The 9,209-nt window shown below is 40.0% G+C and overlaps 1 protein-coding gene across 1 annotated transcript in view; it reads right to left on the bottom strand.

Annotated features, from left to right (window-relative positions):
• Window positions 1-8,788, bottom strand: part of tanc1b (tetratricopeptide repeat, ankyrin repeat and coiled-coil containing 1b) — a 100,307-nt gene extending 91,519 nt beyond the window's left edge. Inside the window, 1 exon segment of the mRNA XM_079667177.1 lies at window positions 8,619-8,788. The gene's annotated coding sequence lies outside the window, so the exon portion shown is untranslated.
• Window positions 8,789-9,209: the final 421 nt, after the last annotated feature.

Here is a 9,209-nt window from a genome sequence, read left to right on the forward strand (position 1 = left end):
GCAGGCAACTAAAATGATTATCTGAAATAAGAAATGCACTTAGACAAGGGCCTTGAGGCACTCAGAGGATACACAATATTTATTATCGTTTTGTTTTTTTGCGATATAATCTAAATGATAGTTATTTGAGCCTGGTATGATTTAAATGTGCTTTGATCAAAAGACTGATGTAATGGGAAGGAGGTCAAATGACAGGATCAAGTACAGAGCAGCACTCTTGAAAGTGGATAAAGTATAATGCTCAGGAATGTACAGGTGGCTGTGAGGGAAGAAAAAAAAACATGAGAGCAAGGTAAGCGCCAGGTGTGATACCGTGAGAAACAGATCTGAGGACTGTGCCTATCTGCACACACAATAGTTTAGTTCAGTTTAGTTTGGAATAGCATAGTTCAGTACATTAGCCTAATGAGTAGAGCTGCTGAGTGCTGTGTGGGAGCAGGCTGCTCATCTCCATAGTAACAATAAACACCGCCAGGTTAACCCAAAGGAAATGAGAAGTGCCTCCAAAAGCCAACATGACAAATTCCTTCCATTCTTCCTCCGTATCACAGCCACCAGACACATGCAGGCCGTACCCACCGTGAGAGGACACCACGTCTCCAGCCACAATCTTCAAATATCACGATTCATCCTGAGGTGTGCCTCCATTAGACAAAGGTGAAGAAATCAAGCCTTGAAAATTACTGAAATTAAAGATTTGAATGTGCTATGAAAGGGTTGTCAATAATACTCATTTAACAATGACATAGTGATTATAATATTGAAAATGTAATCTTTTGGTTCACAAGAGCCACAACATAGAACCAGTGCTTCATACTATAACAGTGTATGTTTCCCCTCCACTGACACAGTCTTGCCAATTGGACAGACAACCATGACACAAAGTTGCAATAGCCACAGATGGTCAAGGATCAAGATGATGTTATTTTTGCACTGACCCTAATGTCTGGTAGAGGTGCAAAGACAAAACGCTTTTCAGAAGGGAACCAACTATTAGTGAGACAGTGAAACTACTAGTATTGTCTCTTTCCACAAATAAACCCAAATACAACACATTTTTACCAAAGACAATATTGGGGCAGGATGTAAGGCAAGGTAGGGATCCTTTGTTGCAGCTAACACGAGACAAATAATTCAGTAAGCTGCTGATGTTTGCTTTCTAACTATAACATGAAATAAGAGTGGGTATCCGTATAAACCAAGAACTTTTCAACACACCATTGTAACCTGATGCATTCTCTCCCTGCAGAGACCAGTCATGTTGTTCCAAGTATCTCCATCAAGTCTTCTGAATTCATGAATACATTATTTGAAACAGGAGCAAGGACAATATGTGTTGATGTTGCCTAAGCCTTGGGCTTAGTGGATGTGTGTGGATCCTTCAATAGCAAAGGCACCACAATCGACATCAAACACAGCTTGGTTTAAGCTGAGGTGGGGATATAACTGTGACCTTTGTAAGAAAGTCTCCTCAGAGAGGACTCGTTGACTGTGAAGTATGCAGCAAGAAGGGCAACAAGATTCCTCGAGCCCTCAAAGTCAGGTCCATCCCAGCGCTTTTAAGCTGTGTTTGGATATCAGCCTCACAGCATGGCCCCTAAGAAGGGGCCTCTCAATATTAAAACAGAGCACTGAAAGTCCTACAGTGGCTCCCATGTCTTTGTGGACACACAGGGGCTGAAAGAAGAGAAAATAGACTCTTAATACCGTCATGTGCCAGACACCCCAAGAGCAAACAGAAGCAGCAGAGCAACAGCAACGTGTATGGCTCATATTACTGTCTCTCACTTTATGTAAAAAGGACCAAGAACCTTGTCATCAAAAGTCCTCAACAGGTTTTAAAGTGCCCCCAAGCAACTGAAGGAACACACACAGCATAGACCTTATCAATGTGTTGGGGTAATAACATGTAAGATTAAGGATGCTTCCCCAAAGCTTGCATTTTAAACCAGGCCGATGTCAGCTCTACGACCTTCACTTGTGGACCGTCTGTTACCTTGGAACAGCTCAAGGCAACAATTGAAAGGACTTCATTGTATTGTATAATAAGGAGGCAGTTTCCTTTCACACAAGAGAAATTGGAAACCAGAGTGGCTAAGGGGTGCCTGGGGTTATCAACATGTATGTTTTTAACAGGTCAGTCCAGACTTGATAGAGTTCAAATCTATACAGGTTGTGAAGAAGAAAAGATCCTCCCCTGCACAATGCTGGTGTGACATGTGGGTAATGGGGCCACCTAGCCATAACATAGCCATCCGAGAAGACTATATATAGAGATAGGATTGTTTGACCCCATTGCCTCTGGCAGGGAAGCATTTCACATACATTGGTGTGGTGAGTAAGAACCTGCTTTGTCCTCTGTGGCACACAATAGAGAGAACACCCTTAAGCTCAGATCAAATTCACAACTCCTGCAGCAAACAGCTATTTTCCACCCTGGGCGTTCATCTGTCACATGTTAAAACAGCCTGCCAGCATTCTACGTGAATCTACAGATTTACACATAGCAGCCGCCACATCTTATTATTTGAGCAACCCTCAAGTTGCTTTATCAAACCTGTGTAAAGTGATCAGATATTTGGAAAATGCTTCTGTGAACGACATACTTATCTATTCTTTTGCTGTCCCTTCACTGAGTGCAGGAAACCGGCTCAGCCTGGACGGTGGGTTCAAGTGGTCCATAAACAATGGGAAGTTAACTAACAAACCCCTGCAAGAGGAAGTGTGGGGAGTAGGTATGAAGGACAGCACATTCGCAGTGGTGGCCATTGTTGTAAGCAAGGGCTGTTTTTCACACTCACATGATTGGAAGGGAAATAACAAAAGAACAGACATTTTTATGGAGCTAGTCTACGGGTTTGAAGTGCTTCCAGCAAAGCCCCCCACCTCAGAGTCCATAAGAAGCAGGTTCTCATCTTATACTCAGACGAAAAGGAAAATGTCTTAAATGCCAAAAGCTGACCTTTAAGAGTAAAGAGGATGATTAACTTGTTAATAAAATAATGCTACATCCAGCGTGTGCTATTCGACATGACAGCGGTTAAAATCCAGAAACAGATCAAGCAGGACTTTCCTAACACTTTACTGTTAGTTTTGTACCTTTCAACGTGAGGCAGATAAAATAGTCTAAACTAAACTTAACTTTATGAGAATTACCAAACCAATTGTTTTGATCCTTTAAGAAAATCCTTGAATGTTAAGGTGATATGAGACAGATAACAGATGTCCAGACAAATAATCTGTGTTTAATTTCCACACACTAATTCTCACAACTTCTGATTCTGAGAGAATATTATATGTTTCTGGAGAGAATTCCTCCAAATGAAATGATGAGAAAACAATAGTGACTTTAAGACCCCTGTGATTATTAACTTTTCATAGATGGAAATGATATCGTCCCATCACAGACAAATGTGTAGCTTGGGGCAAAGCCAGCTAGTGTCTTCTTGAGGAGGACTAACCACATGGCTCAGCGTGAAATTATGAAGGATAACAAGTCTGATCTACTCATTAGACTGCCGTGGGAAAAGAACAGTCATTTTGGAAAGACTGATTCTCCCTCTGAGGCCACTTGTCCTTGATCTTTTCTAATATAACTGATGAATAAATCCAGACACAGGACGACATGCTGGCTCAGCAATGACTGCGTCCCAGCAGTGTTGCTCTAGAAGTGTCGAGGCACGCTGCAAATTCACAGTTTCACCCCAGGCCGTGGAAACTGACTATACCAGAAAACGTAAAAGGACTAGATATATCACATCCTAACCAGATTACAGTTGAAACTAAGCCAGCCATAGACTAAGACACGCCTACATATAACCTCCATTAATTCAGCTCGACTGATCAGAGTGTAGCATGATTTTATGAATGAAAATTTGGAGTCGGTCTTACTTCTTCTTCTACTTTACAAACCATTTTCTTCACTGAGCTTTTCCTTTCCACAGCAATTACACCCTGCTGACATCACACCAACAATCCCCCCCTCCCCAAATCATGAGCCGGAACCATATATTTAACGTCACGCCGAGTAGCAACAATCATCTCATCAGTTACAGCCATTAAATCGTGCTATCAGTGAAGATTAAACATTATTACTATATACTGATTTGCAGTAGCAATCACGTGTTAATGAATGTCAATGAACATCTGGCGAAACATATAAATAAATCATTCTACACCATTATTGCTTACACACAATTCCATATTTGCCTCCCAGGAAGCCTGGTGTTTGAGTAAGGGTCAAACATTAACCAGTAGTGTTTAAAGTCTGCAGGAAGTTCTTGCAAACACTGAGACATTTTCCTCATGCTATGATTTGTAGGTCAGAGGGTCACATATAATGAACTGACTTAAAATGAAACACTAGAAAGCCAGGATTTTAGCAAGCGCCTGTTTAAAAGGGCATTAAACCCAAGAAGCACTTTGTCGATAAGTTGTCAAACCCACTTGTCAATATGGAGTGCTTTCGCTGTACTGAACTACTTATGATATAATTTAGTGTCTAAAGAAATGTTAGTCATCCAACAGCGATAGAAGAACTTTGGATTATCAGTTTATATGCAATAACTGAATAGGGGAAGACACCTAGCCTTGATCATAAATAGTTACTGTTGACTTAAAGTCGTCACATGAGACAAGCCCAGCCACTCCTGTGCAATGAATTTTAAAAGACAAATATTAACCGATACAGATACACATTGACATATCTCGGAGATTACTAAACCCAACTAGTGACAAGGTCTTTCTTAAAACTATATTGAATCTTGTTGTCCGTATCAAATAAAAAAAATTCAACCGATATAGGAACGTTTGTGAATGTGACAAAATGTCAGAAATCAATCAAACTGCACACTTTTGCCTTTCAATGTCAGCCCTAAACTCACTTGCTGTCCCACTGTGATGTTGTAAAGTAAAACAAGAAATGAAAAAGAAGAATAGAGTTGATAAGGAGAGATTTTTCTCGCATATCGGTAACCAGTATTAGTGGTTCATTTTTTTATGTCATTACGGTGACTTATAAATACAACTTCTAACACTATACTACTGTAAAACTACTTGTGAAATATGAGCCCATCCATCTTTTTCCCTTTATGCAGGTGAGTATGCTGATTTCACACTTTGGTATGTCTAAGGCTCTCAGCATCTCTCTCCCTTCTTCCCTCCCTCTCTGAGGCTTTCTAATAGGCTTGGCAAAAACGTAAATCATTTACAGCTGTTACTAAGAAACCCTTGCAAACACACGTGCTCTAGATACACCGATTCAAGCATGAGTGCAGATAAGCACGTGTACACCTTGCAGACCTAGATTATACGGTATAACACAATGAGAAATTAAGAGATGGTATGTAATCCAGATTGTGTCATACGAGGACACTTTCCAACACATCACTGAAACACAAAGGCAGTATGCAAGGCTGTCATTATGTAATGCTTTGAAAAAAGAGAAATTCAATGATAATACACGCCACTTTGATACAGAACTTGTCATAAGCCTTTAGGACACCTAAGTTAATTCAATTACACAATACCACTTGGGCTGTAGGCCTGTGTGTGATCCTCCATGCTACCACTGAGAGTGCAACATGATTTATTTGCCCGTGAATATCTAGGCATTGCAGAACTTGGCATGAGTTTTGTTTTAGAACAACAATAAAGAGTAAATAGAAAATGGAGTTTAACCATATTTTTGCGAGGAAGCCAGGTTTTTATGATCACTTCAGCTACCACATTGCAGGAGATCGTGTTGCACTGCCCAAAGCATAACAACCTGCGCTTTGTTCCAGTTCCAGGCTCTCAGGAAGTAACTGCTTTCTGCATCTTCAGCTATTAAATTAATATTTCACAACATGCCTTACAGCCATCTAAATGATTGGCATGTGAAAATGTCTTCTTATGATAATAACGGTCGCTTATTGTAGGCAATATGAATATCACTTACATGTAGATAGCATAAGAGGTTGGTTCATTTCAAGCTGTTTTTTCTTGTTGAACTTTTTCGAAATGCAAGCTAAAATACCATATCCACTCTCATAAAGCCCAATAGCTACGGACGTTTTGAATGACAGCTTTCATACCAGCACAAACAAACCAACCAAACAGGAGGTAATTTGAACAGCAACATACTGAGCAAAAATATAAATGCAACACTTTTGTTTGCGCTCCCATTTCTCATGAGCTGAAATCAAAGATCTAAGACTTTTTTTCGACACACAAAAAGCCTATTTCTCTCAAATATTGGTCACAAATTGATTTTGAATCTGTGTTTGTGAGCACTACTCCTTTGCCCGAGATAATTCATCAATCCCACAGGTGTGGCATATTGAGATGCTGATTGCATGAGTATTGCGCTGGTGTGCCTCTGGTTGGTCACAATAAAAGGCTACTCCAAAATGTACAGTTTTAATCACACAGTCCAATTCCACAGATGTCATTTTAGAGCATCCTAAGATCATAATAGGACACATGCTGTCGCTTACACTTGAGGTCAGGTTTGGTTTGTGTTATCAAGTATTCTGACATCCCAAAATAATCTTGGTTAAACAGAATGCTGACAGTAGAGGGTCCTGAACCCAAATCAATTCTTGATCCTAGTGCTTCGACAATTAGAGAAGTACAAAAGTAGAAAATCATCATTCTCATCAAAGATGTGCTGTCTGTCAGGTCACTGGCTCCAATAACTTTCCCTCCTCAGCCATAACAATGCGACTCTCATGCCAGCATCTGTTACTGGCCAACTGGCCGGGGACCATGGGAACTAGGCCCTGTCGAGTCCGGGAGGCCGACTCTTGTGGCACTTTCAATAAGAGTGCTCTGTAGTACAAACATCTCCCAATCCTGCAGTTGGTAGACAATTGGAGTAGCTGTCTAGCCTTGGCATTTAGGCATGCAAATCAACTTTAATGGTTCTATAATCAGCGTAACATTGCATGAAATTATGTTTGAAAGTTAATACTGACTATCTCTATGTTACAGTCAGCATGATTGTCAGAAGCAACGCCTGCTTCACCTGTTGAGCTTGGAATAGATAGTAAATGCTGTATGAACAGTGGAACTGCCCTCGAAGCTAGATTGAGACAAGTCACTCAACACAGGAAATAGCTATGGTTATGTCAGATAGAATCCAAGACGTTATTAGGCTTTTTATCACTTGTTCAGAGAGAACATCCAATCGATGACTTCATGTGTTCTCAGAGATCAAAGCAGCTTCTTGACATTTACAAGCAGTTTTCCAGAAGGGGAAAACAGAGCTTTGATTTTTAAACACCTGGCTAAGCTACAAGGGGATTCCTCTATTGAAAAGATTGCTGAAAACAGAAAAAGTCATACACAGCAAGTGGTCAAACTTCAATGACTCAATCTATGTGGGCGGACGAGATTACAGTCCTGTAGTCTTAACCCTACCACTATATCTGGGCTGGGTTCTGGTTTGGAAACCGCTTCATCCAATCAGAAAATACAGACTAAAATTAGCATCAAACAAGACCACATAGTTATAAGAAAAGTAATGAACCTTTTTATAAAACATCTGCATCGTACTGAGGAGGATGTTGCTCCACAATAAGTATTACCCTTATTCAAAAGTTATTGGATGTCTAGTAACAAGCCATTAAGGCTATTCTGCACATTACAAATTATTGTAATAAATGAAGTAAGTAAAGTATGAATGTACTTTGAAGTTACTCTTTAATAACCAACTGTTTGTTCATGTATTTCTAAATAGCCTAGTCAAAGTCTATCAGAGCTCAAATGATTAGTTTTATGTTTTTTTTGTCCCAATAGTGTAAAACCCATTAGGCTATAGATATTACATTAAAATCATAAAACTTTGCAAAATCCAGACATGAGGGGCTGGAACCACAGATATTGGTATTTTGCTAAATATTACTGACAAAAATAATCCATCAGTTATTAAATGTTCCTGGCTATTATTTTTTTATTGAATATCTCTGGAATTGTTGACTGCTTTTCAGACATACAATTGACTCTATGAAATGATGACAGGCATTTTACAGTTTAAACAATCAAACAAAATCAATAGACAGGTAATGCAGCCCTAGTGTACAGTAAACTTATAATAATATAATAAGTACTTTAACTTAAAATGTATATAATCATCTGTCTGTCAGTCATGCTGCCAACAGTTACTCAACTCATCGTTTGAGCTCAACATAGCTCGTTCTAAACACATGAGGGGTTCAAAATAAGGACAATATCCAGGTAAAAGTGATACACATGAAAGTGAAACACCATCTTGTTTGATCAGTTATCAGTGCCCCGTTAGTTCCAATTCATACCAGCCAAACGCAAAAGGTAAGTGTGTGATGTAAGATAACGTAGCAACTCAGCGTGTTGAGCTAGGAAGCGTGGGTAACGGTTACCTTTAACGTCAAGTGGCGTAAGGCACACAAAAAGTAAATTGAGCACGGCGAATACATTGAAAGTAAAACACAGTGCTGTCACTCCCGGTGGTTTTGACGGCAGGTCAATGGGCATGTCCCGACATTCCTCCCAACTCACTGCCACTAAAACTCCTGAATGGAAAACTTATCTCTACTTTTCTGAAACGACACTTCCAGGGTAACTCCGTCGACACAGTTAACTTGAGAGTATTGTCTTACCTGATAATTGTCATGGATATGAAAGTATAACCAAAGTTTTCCCAGTCTTTCTGCGTATATCTCCAAACAAACTCAGTCCCCACTTGATCCACCAAGGTATGCTACGGGCCGCCGGGCTCCTCCTCCCCGCATGAGGTCATCTGAGAGGGAGGCAGGAACATCAACAGAGAGCAGGGAACCAGGACAAACTCCCCCTCCTTCCTCCTCCTCCTCCTCCTCCCCCTTCCTCCTTCCCATTCTACATGCATGCCTCATGGACAAGACAGGATGCTAGATATCCAAGATTATTTACTGTACAACTGCAGGCTACAAGCTTGCAATGTAATGATGTTGGCCAGTAAAAGTAACGAAATCCCCCTTTAAAAAGTCTCCAAATCGTTAAAAATTACCTGAATTGTCCATGTTTTATTTATTCAGTTAGATGCTCTATGGTGATTTCTTTAGTGCATTAAAAAACAATTATTTCAGGTATTTTCACAACTAAGTTAAATAAAGTCCAAATAAAACTGTTTACAAGGAGAACCCTTCCTTGGAATTTACAGGCTAATAAAATACCTGTGTGATCCTTATAAAACTGACAATTACCGTGAG

Source organism: Notothenia rossii (assembly GCF_949606895.1).
Source record: "Notothenia rossii genome assembly, chromosome: 2".
Taxonomy (NCBI): Eukaryota; Metazoa; Chordata; class Actinopteri; order Perciformes; family Nototheniidae; genus Notothenia; species Notothenia rossii.